Here is a 19,806-nt window from a genome sequence, read left to right as displayed (position 1 = left end):
TCTCACCGCTGACCATAAAAGGGGCCTGGAGAAGCCTGTGAGGAGCCCTGGCCAAGAAGCTTCATGCACGTCTCGCCATTTACATCGTGAGCATGAAGTTTTCTCAAAGATCTTCAAATTTCTGTCTTTTTCTGACTTTTTTAGTCTTCATTAGTCTTCTCACCAGGGGTGTCGTTAAGTAAATCAGCCTATATATTATTAATATTAACATATATCATTGATATATAAATATTATATTAAAATAATAATAGTACATAACATTTAATGTTTATTTACATTATATGTGCATACATTTATGTAGCGTTATGTTATAATAAATTAAATTAATAAATATAAATAAACTAGCATGACAATATGAGTATATATTACTCCTCAGAGGCAGATCTTTGCCTTTTATGCAGTCAACTCTGCCTGCTGACCACATTTTGTTTGCCAGAAAAAATGAAGACTGAGGCCAGAGTGAAAAGTGAGGGGAAGGCAGGCAGAGAAGACCCAACCTGAAATTACAGGGAGGCATAATTGAATCACTCAAGTGAAACAAGAAGTGTGTTCCCAAGACCAGCCTGAAGTGAGGGGAGCGGATGCGACCCTGCACCCTGCCCGGCCTGTGGGCACCTTCTGGGGTGGGGTGAGCGGGAGGGAGCCTCCTCCGGGTGTCTCTCCGCCGGCTCCTCCGGGAGCCCGCTTGTCCTCCCCAGGCTCTGCTGAGACCTTTGTGCTTTGCCACCAGGAGGCCCATTTCCTGCCCTCCACTGTTCTCCGCCTACCATCTCTCTTTCCTGGATTCTCTGGGCTGCTACCGGCCAGGCTGGAGACACAGGCATCAGAAGACCTTCCCCCAGCCCGTGAGCTGTCCTCGCCCGGCCCTCCTCCTTTAGCGCTGGGTTAACGGGGTGCCTGGTGTTCACTGCTGAGACTTTCCTTGCTCATAGTTTCCTTCATTCCGGATGGTGGGATGCGCAGGGCAACTAAACCCATTTCTGAATTTCCCTGAATGTGCATGCTAGATGAACCTAGTTTGCTTATAGCAGAATCATATTGTTCTAAAGAAAGATTTTTATATTCCTATTGAAAACCACTGGAAAACCCCCAAACAGGAAATGGTGACACCTCAAAGTCATACTGTTACATGACAAAAGCAAGTTGTAAAACAGCACACATTATTTGATTAACTGAACTAAAAATGAACATATATTATCTGCGTGTAAATAAAATATATTTGAAAATGTTTTCTAAAAAGCTGGAGGAATATATACAAGTGAACCACAGATACTTTGATAAGGATGAAAGAGAAATTCTACTTTTACTCTAAATTATCCAGTTTCTTTTTGGGTGTACTTTTAACTCAGGAGGAACTTGAACGAGAGTGTATATTGTTTGCATTTAAATAAACAGTACATATGATTGTACAGAACCAGCTTAGAAGGGCTAGAGACAGAAAGAGCGCACGAGCAGCACAAACAGTGAAATGCTGGCTGCACGCTGCTGTGCCCTCCAGTCACTGGGTCATTCCCTGAACACTTGTTGGGTTTAAGGCAGCCTGGAAGTCAGTCACCTGTCCAAGGCACGTCTGAATTGATGCCAAGCCCATAGTAAATACATATTTCAATTAGTAGCTCTCAGAGGTAGCAAAAGTACACTGTATTCTCTAAACTTATTTTGGCCTGTTCTATAATGGATTGTTCCATTAAAAACAAAACACTCAAACCAACATTAAAAACCACCCTTTTGGTGTACCTGAAAGCTTTTGCCATTTTAGAGCTTTCTCTTTTTCTGTCATCTCTTAAACATGTAAAATAAATACAGTCAAGTCCCCTCAGGAGGGGCCACTCAGGGAGCTCTGGGCCTCAGTCGTTCCTAGGAATAAAAGTGGCAACGAGCATTTTTGCTCCAGAACTCTCAAGGCATTTTGGTGTGGGATAATCGGGACCCGTGGAAAGCATATGATAGCCTGATACTGTTTCTCACATCTGCCACAGTTCAGTGATTTTCAATATCTTACTTTTTGTAACCAAAGATTGAGAATGCTCAGGAGAGAGCATAAATATAACTACATACTCGTTATAAATAGCATATAAGTAGAAAGTATAGTCAGATGTGAGTCTAACTTAGCTTAATATCCTAGTTCCTGTGGCTCTCAGTCCATAAGGCTCAGACTACATTCCTCGGGCACCTCTGCAGATTGGACAGTAGGTGGCGCTTTCAGCGTGTTTGGAACAGTTCACGGGCTTTGGCTTGTTTACTTGCTTTTTAACTGTTTTACCACCATTGCACAGAAAACAGAGTAATTTGGTACATAAGTGTATGAAGTCCAGATCAATGTCATGGGAGCAATTCCAGAAGAACACAAAGCCATATAACTGGATCTGTAGGAAGCATTTACAAATATCCACAGAAAAGACTTTACCTCTCCCTAGATCCAAACTGAAAACAGAAAGTGAAAGTCACTCAGTCATGTCCGACTCTTTGGGATCCCTTAGACTGTAGCCCGCCAGGCTCCTCTGCCCATGGAATTCTCCAGGCAAGAACACTGGAGTGAGTTGCCATTCTCTTCTCTAGAGAACCATCCCAACTCAAATTATCCAGTAATAAAACGCTTTTAGGGTCTGTGTCACAAATGCTCCTCACTACTTTGATTCCTGGTAATGACAGAATCTCAGGTCGACCCGGGACCTGCCCTAAAGTAGTTTGTGTCCTATAACCCTGGTCCACATAGACTTTAGTTCAGTTTTCTTGTTTGGAAACAATTTGACGTAGCTTGCTCACAAGCGAAAAGCAAACTACTATACCTTAAAATGTTCCAGTAGAGCACAGTCAAGTGCTCTTGATTCCAGGAACTTCAAAGGATGTTTTTAAGCCTTGTCAGCCAGCAGCTTCTCTTGATTCTGAAAGCTGGGTTTACTAGGGACCGGCAGCAGTGGAAGTGTGATGAAATCACTGCAGCGGTGTTGTGCTTCAAAGCACAGGGTCTGTACAGACTAGGAACAAAGATAAAATATTCTGAAGGGGTGAATCCAGGGCATTTACTCTTATCTGAACAAAAGCTTGTGCACAGATGCATTTTATGCATCACCAGGGAGGGCACAGGCTCCCTGGGCTCTCCAAATCCCTCAGGTTAAGAGCTCCTGGCCAGGGAGTGAAAGAAAGCAAAGGCAGCCCTTCCCTCTTCCCCATTCCGACCTCTGGTCCCATGAGAGGGACAGTGGACACTCAGCGCGCTGTCCCAGCCTCACGGCTGCCAGAGGAGTTACAGGAGCAGACTTGCCCAATTGCGCCGCTGCTTCCTGCCTGCTGCCGGGCCTTGTGAGAAGGCCCCAAGGAGATCTAGGAAAAGCAAAGGGGAGTCCAACTCAGCAGAGCAGCCCCGAAGCACAGGGAGTTAAAGAAATAGGAAGCACGAGTCAGGTCAAGGAAGGACCCCTTTGTGAAGGCTGCGCTGATAACGGGTGTGGCTGAAGCATCACTCTCCAAGCACATGGGGCTCTGAGTCTGCAGGCACTTCCAGTTTGCCTCACCATGAGAGGCGCCTGCTTGTCAGAAGGCAGATCTTTTCTACCATCAATAAACTGTCTTTTCCCCGCTGTCAGCCCTATAATCTGGCACTATATGTGCCTTGCTCCATTGGCTGCTAACACTTCTGCAAAAAGAGATCTAACTGTCAAGAGTTCAGAATTCCACGGGTCTGTGGAGTCCCGCCACCAATTCACTCCCCAGAGCTGTGTCTGAATCAAGTAAAAATGCTCATTATAGGCTTAGGATTGAAGATACTAAAGTGAGAACATGAATAAATTTAGAACTTTTGGAAAGTCTGATTTTAAAAGTATTTGTTTATCTTTAAAGTCCAATAATAAACATTTACTCTTGCTTGTCTTGTCTGAGGAATAAACGTGGAAAGATACTTACTGAAAAAAAGCTACAAAATCTGAGGCTTTGAAGAAGGGAATTAAAAGAGAATGGGTCTCATGAAGAGTAACTCCTTTCAGATGGAGAAGCTGAGAGGAGAAAGAATTTGATTTAAGACAAGATCTTAATATTAGATCTTACTATTAGAACTGAGGCCATCTGCCATTTAGTCAAATTTGCTTTTCTGCATGCAGGGTCACCTTATACAGACTCGTACAGACACACAATACAGCTACCATCTCCACTGATACCCAGAGGGGTGCCCTGGCCACCGCTTCAGACCACCTTGTGGGCACTCAGGATGCTCAGGACTCTGTCCTGTGTGTCCCTGGGAAGTGATTCCCAGGAGGTCCATCCACTGAGCCGAGTTTGTCTGTTTTCAAGCAGCCCTTTAAATCCCTGAGGCCAGCGCCCCTCTCTCACCGCATAAAATGTCCCCCCGTGTGTCACTGCTCCTCATCAACATGGCTGCTGCTTTTATAATCAGTCTTCAGATATGGTCACCTGATTCTGTTATTTTTTATTATGCTGAAGTCAATCAAGTGTCTTATATCTTACTAGCATATTAATATGTCAGATTCAGAGAAATAATTCAAGTATGAAGTCAACTGATTATCCTCCTATCCATATGAAGTATATAAATATAATCTCTGGGAGTTGGTGAAGGACAGGGAAGCCTGGTGTGCTGCAGTCCATGGGGTCGGAAAGAGTTGGACATGACTGAGTGACTGAACAATGATAAAGTATTATCTCAATTGATAATGAATGTACAGTGCATAGGGAAAAGTGGGAGAAAAGTATTTTAAAACTTGGATCAAGCTTAGCTAATAAAATTAGCAGTTGCAAATGTTGTTTGAGGGAAGAACATAACGAATTATGAATTAGGAAATTTTCCTCTTATGTGAAAGGAAAACAGCAAAAGTCACAGAACATCCTCATGAGTAGATATATTTATTTATTTAGAAACTGCTTATTTTCTGTCAATCAATTTCCATTTTAAGAGTTTGTGGGGTTTCCATAATGGCTCATGGTAAAGAATCCTGCCAATGCAGGAGACATGAGTTCAATCCCTGGTCCAGGAAGATCCCATGTGCCTTCAGAGGAACTAAGCCTGTGAACCACAACCATCAAGCCTGTGCTCCACAGCCTGAGGGCCACAGCTCCTGAGCCCACTCTCTGCCACCACTGAAGCCTGGGGGCCCTGGGGCCCACACTCCATAACAAGAGAAGCTGCTGCAATGAGAAGGCAGGCACCACAACCAGAGTGCTCCCCGCTCACCGCAACCAGAGCAAACCTGTGCAGCAGCAAGGACCCAGCACAACCCCCATTGAAGAGAAGAGCCTGTGAAAGAACAGCTGAAGCGCACCCAGTGCTGTGCCTACCCGTCCAGTGGCCTGAGCAGTGGGCGCTGCAGGCCAGCCTTCAGGGGAAACTGCGGAGTAGGCAGTGAGCTCACCTGCCCACCTGTGGACTAGGCCAGCACCTCAGATCCAGTAGCGTTGCACTCAGCTGCTGAAGTGACCCATTCACGGTGAAGTCCTCCTTGGTCAGAGCTTGCTCAGCTGGCACCTGCTCTTCCCTTTTAATCTCTTCAGAATCTGCAGATGTAGAGATCAGGCACGACCTCCCAAGAGTGTTCACAGGAAACGGTGCCGCGCACGGGCAGAACTTCCCGGGTGAGCATCCGCCAAGTCAGACCCACCGACAGCTCCCTGGTTGCCGGGAATGGGTCGTCTCCAGAGTGCAGAGGAGAGTCCGTGTCACACAGACCGATGGTAAGAAGTTCACATACATGCCTCTGGGAGAGGCCGGCGGTCAGCCCTGGCCTCGTAACCACCAGGAGTCTTGGCTCCTGGAAGCTGCCTGGGTCTGGTTAGTGGAGGCTCCAGGAGCGAAGCGGCTGACCAGAGGAGCGGCGGCAGCAAACTGCAGCTCAGCTCGCTGGCGAGGGTTCCTGGAGGACGCAGCAGGGACAGCAGCTGGGTTTTCAGTGGCAACGATGGCATGAGCTGCCTACAGAAGCTTCTCCCAGGTTCTCTTCGGATTCCTAGTGTAGACGCCGTCACTTTTCCTTCTGTAGATGTACTGCTCCGTTGGGAAGTAAAGGTCGGTGCTACCTAAGTGGGCCCCTGCTGCAAGGAACGTGATGACGTCGTCCTTCATTTGCCGGACATCAAGGACCCAGGATAGTGTAAAAGATTCACTTCCCGTTATGACAAGAATCCAGACAGTGCCCTATGGACCACTGTGTGGGTAGCGTGGGAAAAGCCTGAGAAGATGTTTTAGAGAAGCCAGATAATCTTTCTGATAAAACAAACTTGACTTTCATTCAGTTTGTAGAAATAACGCTGTGAGTTTTATTCTTTAGAGGTTTAAATTCTTTTATAATGTCTTGGCATTTCTGAGAAACTTATAATACATGTACAAGATTCAAGAACCCAGAAATATAAAATACTTCATATTACATTGTTCTTCCTACCGCCTCCCTTCTTGTCAAGGCCCTGCTGCTTCCACAGTCAGCCACGTGTTTTGTTTCTCAGGAATAGCTTCTGGAGGTTTATTTATTTTTTCTAAGTATTTATTTGGCTGTGCCCGCGGGACCTTTGCCATGGGAACTCTTAGCTATGGCCTGTGGGTTCTAGTTTCCTGACAAGGTATTGAACTCAGGCCCCTACAATGAGAGTGCAGAGTCTTAGCCCCTGGATCAAGAGAGAAGGCCCAGAATGTCATTTTATGGATACACAAGCAACTATGAATATCTATTTCTTCTTCACTCCACATGTGGTGCTAATGGTAAAGAACCCACCTCCCTGTGCAGGAGACATAAGGGACTCAGATTCAATCCTTTGGTCTGGAAGATCCTCTGGAGCAGGAAATGGCAACCCACTCTAGTATCCCTGCCTGGAGAATCGCCATGGGCAGAGGAGCCTGGTGGGCTACAGTCCATAGTGTCAAAAGTGTGGGACATGACTGAGTGACTGAGCACAACCACATTTAAAACCATACATGGTCACATACTGTGCACAATGTTTTATGGTATCTTGCTTATATTCAGCTGACAATATCTTGGGGAATATTCTCTCTTGGAACACTATTTTCCACAAATCAGTCCACTGAATAGATGATGTACTATAATACGCTTTACTGGTCCACATTGGAATAAACACTAATATAAAATGACATCTTGACATCACAAAAAACTATGTAATGCATAACCTTAGCCTAATTTATTCCATTGCAGGAAATTGTATCAATTTCTAATGCATATGGAATTTCTATAAATCTAATGGATTTGTAGCCTGAAGTATTTCCAACTGAAATATAGCATCTGATAGGATGTTGCTGGTAAACTAGCACATTGCTGGATTTCCCCCCCTCCCCCACTCCACCAAGGAGCTATGCAATGATCATTTCTCTTTCCTTAAGACTCAACCTCTCCTCTCCCAGATTTCTCCCTGATCTGTTTTCAAAAACATTCTCCAACCTCTTCTGCCCTTGTGACTTCTCTATAATCTGCTCCTCTTCTTAGCACTGTCCTTCATTCTCACGCCCTCATTGCCTGGTCTGGTCTCTACCTGCCATCTCAACATTGCCCATCATTGCTCCACCCACTCCCCTAGAGATGGTATCAATACGGCCAGATAGATGGTTGAGTATAGAAAAATGGTTCATGGATGATACTGAATCACTGAGCCTGGATGAGAAGGAGACATCCACAGGGGAGTCTAAGGTAGCTGGGGAAGAAGGAGAATTTAGGTTTTATCTGTGGTCTTCATTCAGGGGAAGATGCTACAGGGCCCACCAGGGAAGGAGAAGTCAGAGTCAGAGGTAAATACTTGGGAGGTGGTGTCCAGAAATTCCAGCAGGAGCTCTGGAGAGAAGAGTGAGGGAGAGCGCCTGCTGTGAAGCTGCTGTGAGTGTCGGGCAGGGACACACATGGGGCAGCAGAGAAAGGAGCAGGAAGGTGATAACAGGCTTCCCGAGGGAGGGAGGGTGTCATGGTGATAGTGATGTGCACAGAGTTACACATGTCACGGAAATGAGGGAGGACGGAAAAGAGCCAGTGAGAGGGAGGGCGGATGCAACTAACACATCCTGTACGCTGTTTCCTGAGAGGCCAAGAGCAGAGGCCAAGAGAGAGGCTGAGCCAGAGCACAGGACACAGTGAAGGAGACATGAAAGTTGATAAATAAAAACATAGGTGTTCAAATCAAGATTGTGTTAAAACCCTCTTTTAAGGAATACAGTTGGGGTTTTAAGGAACTCCTTTTAAGGAATATAGAAATAAAATTGCAGGTGAGATGATATTAATTCTTAGATGGTGATTCACAAGAATGACTCCCCTGCCTAAAGAGTGACACCATCAGAAGCAGTTCTGTGCAGAGGAGAACGGGGAGACGGCACAGCACAGTGGTGGAGACACGTGGTCGATGGAGACTCTGGGCCTTCACGGGACGAGGGGGGTCCTGTAGACCCCATACGCCGGTGTGCTGAGAACATCGAGCAGGAGTTACTTGAGCCATTGAGAGTCACTGTACTTGAAGGGGTTTTTGTTTACACATAATTTTATTTCTTTTTGGCTGCCCTGGGTCTTCTTTGCTGCCTGCAGGCTCTCTCCACTTGTAGCAAGCAGGGCCTGTGCTCTAGTTGGGTGGCTGGGCTTCCCGCTTTGGTGGCTCCTCTTGCTGTGGAGCGCTGGGCTCTAGGATGCCTGGGCTCAGTCTTTGCGGTGTACAGACTTAATTTCTCTGTGGCATGAGGGATCTTCTGGGGACCAGAGATTGAACCGGTGTCCCCTGCACTGCAAGGTAGATTCTTAACCACTGGACCACCAGGGAAGCCCCTGTACTTGAAGTTTTCATTGGAGCTACCTAAAACATGATAAAAGTGATCTCAGCAAAAGGGGGAAGGAGCAGTGAGCACACAGCCTGCCTTCCACCAAAGAGAGCCTGCTGGGTTTGCACAGACCCCTTTCCGTTTCTGAACCACACTTGCCTCTTTCTCCACCTAAAAACCACACATCTCTTAAATTCTCCAAGCAATCTTCCTAGTGGCTTTCTTCCATGGAAGTAGAATTTCTTTTTTTTCTTTCTTTCTTTTTTTACTTTTATTTGCATTTATTTTTTGCAGCATGTATTCCCAAGCCATAACTTTTTGTTTCTTCAGTTTCTTTTTTTCTTCTTCTTTTTTTTTAAATTTTATTTTTAAACTTTACATAATTGTATTAGTTTTGCCAAATATAAAAATGAATCCGCCACAGGTATACATGTGTTCCCCATCCTAAACCCTCCTCCCTCCTCCCTCCCCATACCATCCATCTGGGTCGTCCCAGTGCACTAGCCCCAAGCATCCAGTATCGTGCATCGAACCTGGACTGGCGACTCATTTCTTACATGATATTTTACATGTTTCAATGTCATTCTCCCAAATCTTCCCACCCTCTCCCTCTCCCACAGAGTCCATAAGACTGTTCTATACATCAGTGTCTCTTTTGCTGTCTCATACACTGGGTTATTGTTACCATCTTTCTAAATTCCATATATATGCGTTAGTATACTGTATTTATGTTTTTCCTTCTGGCTTACTTCACTCTGTATAATAGGCTCCAGTTTCATCCACCTCATTAGAACTGATTCAAATGTATCCTTTTTAATGGCTGAGTAATACTCCACTGTGTATATGTACCACAGCTTTCTTATCCATTCATCTGCTGATGGACAAGGAAGTAGAATTTCTACGCAAAAAATTCTATGCAATCTTTCTATGTGAATATCAGAAGAAGGTGAACATTTTGTTTGAGGTTATGGTTCTGGAAATTCAGAATTAAATATATTTCAGCTCACATTGGCCAAACATGCTATACCTGGCCTCAGCCTCCTGTATTTTAGTTGGCTCACTGGTGTCATTAAGGTCCTGGGATCCCTCTAGCCCCTCAACTACTTCATCCACCTCCTATGGCATGGCAAAAAGAAAAAAAAGGCTCTCTGGTACCATTAATATCCCTGTTGATTGCAGATCCTGTGATCTTGCTGGTGCCTTGACTTACTGCAGCTTCCTAAGTTCTTACCTAGGATTTGTTGGCATAAAGTTCAACCAGGAAAAGCAGAAAACAAAACCTGTTTTAATGTGTCTCTTGATATTTGGTTTTGTTTTTACATTTGCAAGAGCAAAACAGAGAAAATGAAGCAAAGGATACTTTTAAACATATATGGTTAACTGATTTAGAATTACTGATTCAAAGAGTGTCTGTAAAAATAAAATGTGACTTCCACTCCCAGCTTTAAGAGGAACAGTATCTGAACTTCCTCACCTGGCACTGGTAATTAGAAAGCTGAACAAAATACTGGGAACAACTGTTTTCAGATCCTGGACAGCAGGCCATGCAGGACTAAGTTCCTAGAGTGAAGATGGATGCACAAATCCATCTGAAAACTCCTGGCTGTCTGCCTTCAGGCAATTTCCATGTTGCAGGTACAGGGAGGGGAACCCAGATGCAGCCCAGCAAAGCCCTGATCTGAGAACACAAGTGAGCCAGGGAGGTGCAGAAGGTGATATGTGTGGGGCAGGGCATCTAAAAGAGAGCTACTCAGACAGAAAGAATGATTACAAGTGCCTAATGAGCCCATTGAGTCTCTGTCATCTGATTACACGCAGGTGAAATTTCCCAAGGCTGGGCAGGAACAACTTTTGAGGAAAGAATTATTACTGGAGAGCTGTGCATTGAGTGGGATCAGATGCCATGATCTTAGTTTTCTGAATGTTGAGCTTTAAGCCAACTTTTTCACTCTCCTCTTTCACTTTCATCAAGAGGCTCTTTAGTTCCTCTTTACTTTCTGCCATAACAGTGGTGTCATCTGCATATCCGAGGTTATCGATATTTCTCCTGGCAATCTTGATCCCAGCTTGTGCTTCTTCCAGCCCAGCGTTTCTCATGATGTACTCCGCATATAAGTTAAATAAGCAGGGTGACATACTCCTTTTCCTATTTGGAACCAGTCTGTTGTTCCATGTCCAGTTCTAACTGTTGCTTCCTACAGGTTTCTCAAGCGGCAGGTCAGGTGGTCTGGTATTCCCATCTCTTTCAGAATTTTCCACAGCTTGTTGTGATCCACACAGTCAAAGGCTTTGGCATAGTCAATAAAGCAGAAATAGATATTTTTCTGGAACTCTCTTGCTTTTTTGATGATCCAGTGGATGTTGGCAATTTGATCTCTGGTTCCTCTGCCTTTTCTAAAATCACCTTGGACATCAGGAAGTTCATGGTTCATGTATTGCTGAAGCCTGGCTTGGAGAATTTTGAGCATTACTTTACTAGCGTGTGAGATGAGTGCAATTGTGCAGTCGTTTGAGCATTCTTTGGCATTGCCTTTCTTTGGGATTGGAATGAACACTGACCTTTTCCATTCCTGTGGCCACTGCTGAGTTTTCCAAATTTTCTGACATATTGAGTGCAGCACTTTCACAGAATCATCTTTTAGGATTTGAAATAGCTCAACAAATAGATGGGGAAACAGTGGAAACAGTGGCTGACTTTATTTTGGGGGGCTCACAAATCACCGCAGATGGTGATTGCATCCATGAAATTGAAAGATGCTTACTCCTTGAAAGGAAAGTTATGACCAAACTAGACAGCATATTAAAAAGCAGAGACAGTACTTTGCCAACAAAAGTCCGTCTAGTCAAAGCTATGGTTTTTCCAGTAGTCATGTATGGATGTGAGAGTTGGACTATAAAGAAAACTTAGCAGAGAAGAATTGATGCTTTTGGACTGTGGTGTTGGAGAAGACTCTTGAGAGTCCCTTGGACAGCAAGGAGATCCAACCAGTCCATCCTAAAGGAGATCAGTCCTGGGTGTTCACTGGAAGGACTGATGCTGAAGCTGAAACTCCAATACTTTGGCCACTTGATGTGAAGAGCTGACTCATTGGAAAAGCCTCTGATGCTGGGAGGGATTGGGGGCAGGAAGACAAGGGGACGACAGAGGATGAGATGGTTGGATGGCATCACCGATTCAATGAACATGAGTTTGGGTGAACTCAGGGAGCCTGGTGCACTGCGGTTTATGGGGTTGCAAAGAGTTGGACACGACTGAGCAACTGAAATGAACTGAACTGAATGCATTGAATAATGTGCAACATTCATGTGAGGCGGAGAATCCTCACCAGCCAGAGTGAAGAAACCTCCTTGAATATATGGGGCATTCAACTGAGATGGAAAATGCATATATTAGAGCTGAAACTAAAAAAAAAAGAGAGAGAGAGAGATGAAACTAATCACAAGCCTTAAAATAAAGGGCACATAGAATTCTACTAACAAACCTTAGCAATAATCCTCAAACGTGTCTGTTATGAAGGTAATCATTTCCTACCAGGAAAAAGCAAAATTAACACTTTCAGGAATCATACAAAGAAAACAAGCCAAAAGACATTTCTATCACCCAGGAAACTTCAAGACACTTAGGGGTCCTGTGTCAGACAAGAGGTCCGAAGTATATTTCATATTACCTCATACCCACCCACAAAAATGAATATAAACCCCTTTATATACACTGCAAATATACGAGAATATTCAAGAAATTGACTACTTTCTGGAAAAATATGAATTCTCAAGACCAATATTTAAAGCAGCTGTAACAAAAGAAAAATAAGCAAGGAAGGCTATAAAATAAATTTTTTTTCAAGAATTACTTCTGAAAATCATGTGAAGGCTATGTAAGCAAAGAACAACTGACTACAAAAGCACCACATAATTTTAGAGAATCAAGAATAGACGAACAGAAGAAATCTGTATTTTGTGAACATAATTTAACCCTGATAGGAGTCGGACACAACTGAGTGACTTCACTTTCACTTTTCACTTGCGTGCATTGGAGAAGGAAATGGCAACCCTCTCCAGTGTTACTGCCTGGAGAATCCCATGGATGGAGAAGCCTGGTGGGCTGCTGTCTATGGGGTCACACAGAGTTGAAGCAACTTAGCAGCAGCAGCAGCATGAGAATGTGACATAAGTGACATAAAACAAAACGACACACCAATTTTACCTACTATTCTTGGTCTCCTAATCCATTAAATGCTGATTAATGATATATGAGTCATTGCAGAGAAATTCTCCATCTCTAAAAAAATTTAGGTTTCCTCACAATTTTTGTTCCTTTAAAGTAAGTCAAGCTGTACAGTCTAAGAAGTGCTTGCTCCAGAAGATGTGGAATATATATACAATGGAAAATTACTCAGTCATAAAATCAAATGAAATAATGCCATTTGCAGCAACATGGATGAACATGGTGATTTCACTTTAAGTGAAGTCAGACAGAAAGAGGCAAGCATCGTATGACATCACATATGTGGAATATTGAAGAATGATACAGATGAACTTATTTACAAAGCAGAGGTAGAGTCACAGACATAGAAAACACGCTTATGGTTACCTAAGAGGACACGGGGGTGTGGGGAGAGGTGAGTTAGGAGTTTGGGGTCAGTACGCACACACTGCTGTATGTACACCAGGTGACATAAGGAGCTGCTGTGTAGTGAGGGAGCTGTACTCAGTATCTTGTGACGACCTGTAACCAGAAAGAATCCGGAAGAATATATAGTGGCTCAGTCGTGTCCAAGTCTTTGGGACTCCAGGGTCTGTAGCCTGCCAGGCTCCTCTCAAAGGACGGGCCACAAGGAGCTGGACACAACAGAGGGACTAACCACACAACTCCTACTCTGCTCGTTCTTAGCCAACTTGGAGAAAGACATGACGCCTTATCAGTGCTGCAGTAAGTTTTGCTCTAAGATGCTTTCCCTGTAGGGAACAATTTGAACATATTCTGAATTTCAGTTGTGCTTGGAAGTAATTTTGCCGGGAGAAAGAGTTGGTGAAAGAAAGCACAGCTGACCCAGAGGAAACTAACCAGGCAGGAAAACACAAAACACCGCTTAACACACAATCAAACATTAAACTGATTGAGGACATCGTGGGAAGTGTCCTAGATCATTCTCCATTTGTCCACACTTAATTGAGTGTGCTCAGTTAAGACACTCTGTGTCTAGAGTGTACTGTCATTCTTGGCTAATTTAAAATATAGTGTATTAGTAGGAAATTGCAGGCATAATAAGGCAAACAGATCAGGAGATAACTGTCCTCGAAAAGAGAGTTGATGACTTACAGTTCCCAAGAGGAGGGACAGGCCACACCATTGGGCCACACGGGAAAGGACCGGACTTGTCCGCAGATTGAGGGAAGGGAATTAGGTACAGGGACCTTTACTGTGACTCCTCAGGAGGAACAGTGAGCTGGGTGTGCAGGCTGAGGACTGGCTGGTGCACGTGATGTTAGCGGCCATCCTCGGTGTCTGCCTCTGGGTGACAAGGGAAGGGGACAGTGGCTCGGAGCGCATTTTAATTGTCACCTCCTCAGAGACACATCCCCATGTGCATCTGTGGTGACAGCTCCCCCATGTCTCCTGCCCTTACCACCTTGGTCCTTCACGGCACCAGGGCTGGCCCTGTCTGCACCCGCTGGGGCTCATCACCCATCCGTCCTCTGTCCCGGGACTCCTTTCCTCCCCACCCTCCCACCGCCCCAGCTCCTCTCTTCCTGCTGTGCCGTGTCCCGCCCTTCACTCCATGGAGCTGACTCTTCTACAAGCTGTTCTGTTTATTCCTTGTCTCGCTCCACAGTGTCAGCTCTGTGGGAGCAGCAGAATCCTTTCTTTTTAAAGTGTGGTGGTTTTCTGTCTTACTCTCCTCTTGAATGTCAAGGACTGTGAGGTGTCGTGGCTGGGTCCCTGCCCCCAGCACAGGCCTGGCACAGAGCACATGCGCTCTCAGCATTTGGGAAGAACCAGCAGTGGTAAGCCTTGTTGCTGCCCCCCAGGGGACTGTTAAAAACAAGACAACAGCCCCAGAGGAGTTGCTTAGTTAGGAACCATGCTAGCGAAATAGACGACGTAAATGCAGTTTTGGCTCTTCCAGAAATGAAATCTTGAACCAGTCAGCCAGGAATCTTCTGATTATCACTAGTTAAGTCATCTGCCTGAGAAAGCTTTCCAGCCTTTAATGGAAAGTAACCTCACAGTAACCACTTGGATTCTTTGCCCAGTACAACTTCCTTGTTTCTGATCCCTTATGCCTATAAAAGTTTTTTATTTTGTGCAACTCCTCAGAGTTTCTAACTGCTAAATTTGATGCTGCCTGATTCATAAATCTTTAAATAAAGGCACTAAGATTTTAAAATTTTACTCAGTTGAATTTTATTTTAATAGGGCATATAGCTTATTTTGGAGATGGCAATGGCACCCCACTCCAGTGCTATTGCCTGGAGAATCCCAAGGATGGGGGAGCCTGGTGTGCTGCCTTCTATGGCGTCGCACAGAGTTGGACACGACTGAAGTGACTTAGCAACAGCATAGCTTATTTTAAGATTATATTTGGCTTTTAAGAGATTGTTATAGATTCAATCGAGCTTACTGTGAACGATGTCAGATTCAGGATCTCTGAAGATGATTTAGCTTCAGGACCAAGGACCAGGATTGATCACTCAAGAGCGTTTGTGTAGCAGAGTTTTGAGACAGTGGAAAAAAGTCATAGAAAGCTTCTGACATGGACAGCAGAAGTGGGTGGAGAGTGCCCCCCTTGCTAGTGTTAGCAAGGGAGGTATATACTTTTTAAATTAGTTACTACAATAAATCAAAAGAATGTCTCAAGTTTGTGAAAGTTTTACCAGACCCACTCCCACAATTAGCATTTTAGGATAACAGGATTAGATTTTAACAGAAAGATCCTACGAGACCCATTCCCATAATATATATTCTAAGATGTCAGGATTAGTCAGAAGGTTTTCAGAAAGGAGAAACTGTCCTCAAGCAGGATACATTGTTCTTATATGATCCTTAGTACAGAGTTTAAGTGGCTCAGATGGTAAAGCATCTGCCTACAATGTGGGAGACCTGGGCTGCATCCCTGGGTTGGGAAGATCCCCTGGAGAAGGAAATGGCAATGCACTCCAGTACTCTTGCCTGGAAAATCCCATGGACAGAGGAGCCTGGTAGGCTACAGCCCATGGGGTTGCAAAGAGTCAGGCATGACCGAGCAAATTCACTTTCTTTCACACAGTTTAAACTGAGTTGTGTAATCATCAGTTCTGGGCCTAAAGAAAGAAAGAAAACAAAACAAAAAAATGTTTTAAGTGACTAAGACTAAGGAATGTAGAGAAAAAAAGATGTTTGTCCTTTCCTCCTCCTTGAGAACTCCAGACCCTCTCTCCTTGGCTTCCCCCAGACTTCTTATCAACCTGCTTAGGAATTGACTCTCTCACTTTGAGCACCTCTTCAGCCTGTGAGCTCCATGAGAACATCAGGCCAGAAAGAGAAAAGACCTTGAGTAAATGTCATGATGACTGAATAGCTGTACAGATAAAATGACTACACAGAGTCCATGAGAAGGTTACATTCACTGAAGATTAGCTTTTTCTTCCTCCTCCCTCCCTCTTTCCAGAACAGAAGTTCAAGGGATATTATATCACCGTCACCTCATAAGGGACTCCAGTGGTCTGGGTGAGTTTTATCTTTTCTTTATTTTTACACTGGAAGACATTTCATGACTGTACCCCTCAAAACTGAGAAAATTACTACTTGAGGGGCAGGAACACTTCATGTTGTCTGAGTCAAAACAGAACACTACATGAACATAGGATATTGAGGAGGTGGCTGGGCCCCTGGGCAGCTGGAAGTAGGGAAACAAAGGCAGAGGGGTGCTGTTTCCACCTCCCTCCTCCCAACATGACACACTTGTCCCTCTTTGTACTTAATCAATCCGATCCTGATTATCTGGAGATTGACATGTCTGCTGGCAGATGGTGTGGTCTTAGGTCACAGCATTAAGGCCACCAGCCATCAGTTCTGAGCTGTTTGCCAGACCTAGGACAAGTCTTCAGCGTCTTAGATCTGCTGTTTTTATCCCTAAGCATTGACAGCGGTACTACCTGTGTGAGGGCCCAGAGGCAGAGGCATCGGCACTTGGGATTGGTCACTGAAAGGCTGCAGCCCTGTGAAGGCTGCCCCTAGAATCCCACCTGGAACACGAGTGGTACGTGCAATATCTGGATGAAGCAGTGAAGATGTCAGCGAGAGACACTCAGTTGGTGCCAGGACAGCATTGAATTAGAGCACTGGGCTTTTCTCCACTCACTTCCAGAGGGTCAGGCCCTATTGCCACTGGCCACATACCCTGAGTGATAACCATCTCTTGGGAACTCCAAGTCACAGCCTGATGGCTGGGCCTCCACAGGGCTGAAGGATGTGTCAGGAGCGGTTTGTCCACAGATGCTGGGCACCCCAGGGCTCTGACAGGGGCTGGTGAGGCTGGCATGGCAGGGCCCCACAGCACAGGGTATTGGGGTGCCTGGTCGGGGCTGCCATCATCTAGGGCCATGCCACCATGAAGGCACCTGTTAATTTCTGAGCTCAGAAGCTAAAGCAAGGTTGAACCTGATTAGTACTTGGTTGCAAGACCACCTGGAAAGACCAGGTGCTGTGGACTTTCCCACTTGTCTCTCCTTTCATCTCTCTCTCCCTTTGCTACCACCGCCCCCCCCTACCCCCACCCCCCAGCACAGTTGGGCTCTCCTTTGGCCACAGAGAGCTGCACCTATTGTTGAGTCTTGGCCTGGGTGGGTGTTGTTGGGAGTTCTGACAATGGGCAGCACAGTTGGGCTGGCATCCTCTGTGCTTGCTGGCCGCTGTGGGTTGGTGGGCAGGTTGAGTGCCTACAGGAAGGCAGTACTTTATGCCATGGAACTGTCTGCATAAAATGGTTCTCATGGTGACATTGGACCTCTGTGTATTTTCCACATTAAAAGAACTGTAGCATGTCTGTGTGTGTGTGTGTGTGTGCATGTGTTAAAGACTTAGGAAAATTCTGAAGCCAAACAAAAAATTGGATCACATGATAAAATATGAATAAGCTTCAAAAACATGACACTGTGTAAGAAACCGGACCTAAATGGCCACAGTTGTACAAACCCATGTGCTTGAAATACACCGAATAGGCAATTCCATGAGGATGAAAGAGTGAGGAATGTGGAATTAAAAGTGACTGATTAAGGAACACTAGGTGTCTTTGCAGGGAGATAAAATATAAAATATTCTGGGTTAGATAGTGATGATGGCTACACAACTATAGAGATAGGCAATCACTAAAACATAGTGCTCAAAGGAGAATTTTTTGGTATATGATATATATCTCAACTTAAAATGATTAACTTGATTTTTTTCAAAAATAACAAAACCCATGTATTATCCTCAGTGCTTTATTTGGTTCTCACTCTAAGTTCTGTAGACATAAACAAACATGCCTGTGTCTGTGTGTGCATGCTCAGTCGTGTTTGACTCGTTGTGACCCCACGGCCTGCAGATGGCCAGGCTCCTCTTTTCATGGAATTTTCCAGGCAAGAATACTGGAGCGGTGGCTGTTTCCTACTCCAGGATATTTTCCCGATCCTTCACTGTTTCTTCAGAATTTGTCTCCAGAGCAAGGAGTCAGCCACCACCACTCGCCTAGGCTGAGACTCAGGGCACACAGAGGAGTGGGACGCGCTCTGGTGGGAAAGAGGGAAAGCATGTCCTACTCAGAACGTGTAATGTGGGGAAGCCGGAGGCAGGCTGGGAGGAAGAGGGCCGTCCCAGGTGACTGCTTAGATGACAGATTTGGTTTCCCCCAATTGGTACTAAATTGAAAGGAAGGAAAATAAGAAAGGTGGCAGTCACCCACCACGCACTGAATCCTGGAGCCCATTGCTGCAGGGGCTGGGGTCTGGCTTTCCAGGTCGGCTGTTGCAGGGCAGGGCCTCATGGCTGGAAGGAGAGGTTCCCCAACTTCCCAGTGTGTTAAGAAAGTTCTTCATTTCAATATCCTTCTCTGGTCGTCTTCAATTGGATACTCTGTGGATAAACTTGAAACTGTTTCTTAAATTAACTGCAAACAAAGGTAATAAAAACATTATTGTTGAGTTACAATGATAATGGTGATTTTCACTACAATTAATTTCGAGATTTCTCATTGAATACCTACATTACAGTTCATATATTAACAAGAATCAGGCCATGTGGTCGACCTCGCCACAGTAGCCACCAATCTGTCGGCTTTGTGATCCTCACACAGATGTATCCGCGTCTCATACCCGGGAAACACAGCGCCTCCACACAGACACCATCCTTTCCACTTCTGAGCCCGAGGAGAATAGAAGGGACGCCGGGCGCCCCTCGTATAGATGCAGCCCGACCCGCAGGAAACCCATCTGCGGAGTCCTGAGCACGTCACCGGGAACCGAGGCCGCCTGGGAGCAGCCTCAGCGCCGCGAAGGCAGCGGGACGACCGTTCCCCCAAGGTGGCAAGGAAGCGCTTCCGGGCGCCCTTTGGGGAGGAGGACGGGCGGCCGGTGGTCCCTTGCGGTGCCTCCTGTTCTGGACACCAGGGCCGGCCCTCTCCGGGGAGAGGACACACGTTTGTGAATCGGGGTCCATGGGGGAGGCTGGGAAGACTGGACATGTCTGCGTGCATCCGTGTGGTCCGCACCTCCGGGCGAGTGGGAAACATCGAGAGGCTGTAACTCCGCGGACGCCGGCGCCATGCCCTTTCCTGCTCGCGCTCAGCTGCCCCGGCGGTGCCCGCGGGCAGAAGGGGCCCCGCGGCGCGCTGGTCCACCGGGCCGGGAAGCGACACCGACCGACACCGACCGACGCCGCCCGCCCTGTCCGCCGACCTGCAGCCCGAATCTCCGGCGACAGCAGGCTCTTCCCGGGTCTCATGACACCGGGAACGTTGCCGCTGTCACCCCGGCCTCTGGAGCTCTGCCCCGGGCTTGGTGGCCGAACCGTAGCCTTCGCGGGAGTCGCCAACGTTCCCCAGGAAGGG

General features: G+C 45.8%; 1 pseudogene across 1 annotated transcript in view; it reads right to left on the bottom strand.

Annotated features, from left to right (window-relative positions):
* Positions 1-5,258: 5,258 nt before the first annotated feature.
* LOC147373345 (small ribosomal subunit protein uS2 pseudogene) overlaps positions 5,259-19,806 on the bottom strand; it is a 40,436-nt pseudogene continuing 25,888 nt past the window's right edge. Inside the window, exons 2-3 of the transcript XR_015161812.1 lie at positions 18,664-18,867; positions 5,259-11,846 (exon numbers count right to left, since the gene is read on the bottom strand). The product of XR_015161812.1 is annotated as a small ribosomal subunit protein uS2 pseudogene (transcript). The remainder of the gene's footprint in view (positions 11,847-18,663; positions 18,868-19,806) is intronic.

This window comes from Bos grunniens, chromosome 4, assembly GCF_055505025.1.
Source record: "Bos grunniens cultivar Pamir isolate PY7600 chromosome 4, Bosgru_T2T1.0, whole genome shotgun sequence".
In the NCBI taxonomy this organism is placed as follows: domain Eukaryota; kingdom Metazoa; phylum Chordata; class Mammalia; order Artiodactyla; family Bovidae; genus Bos; species Bos grunniens.
Note: the sequence above shows the minus strand (reverse complement) of the source record. Positions and strands in the feature narration are given on the sequence as shown.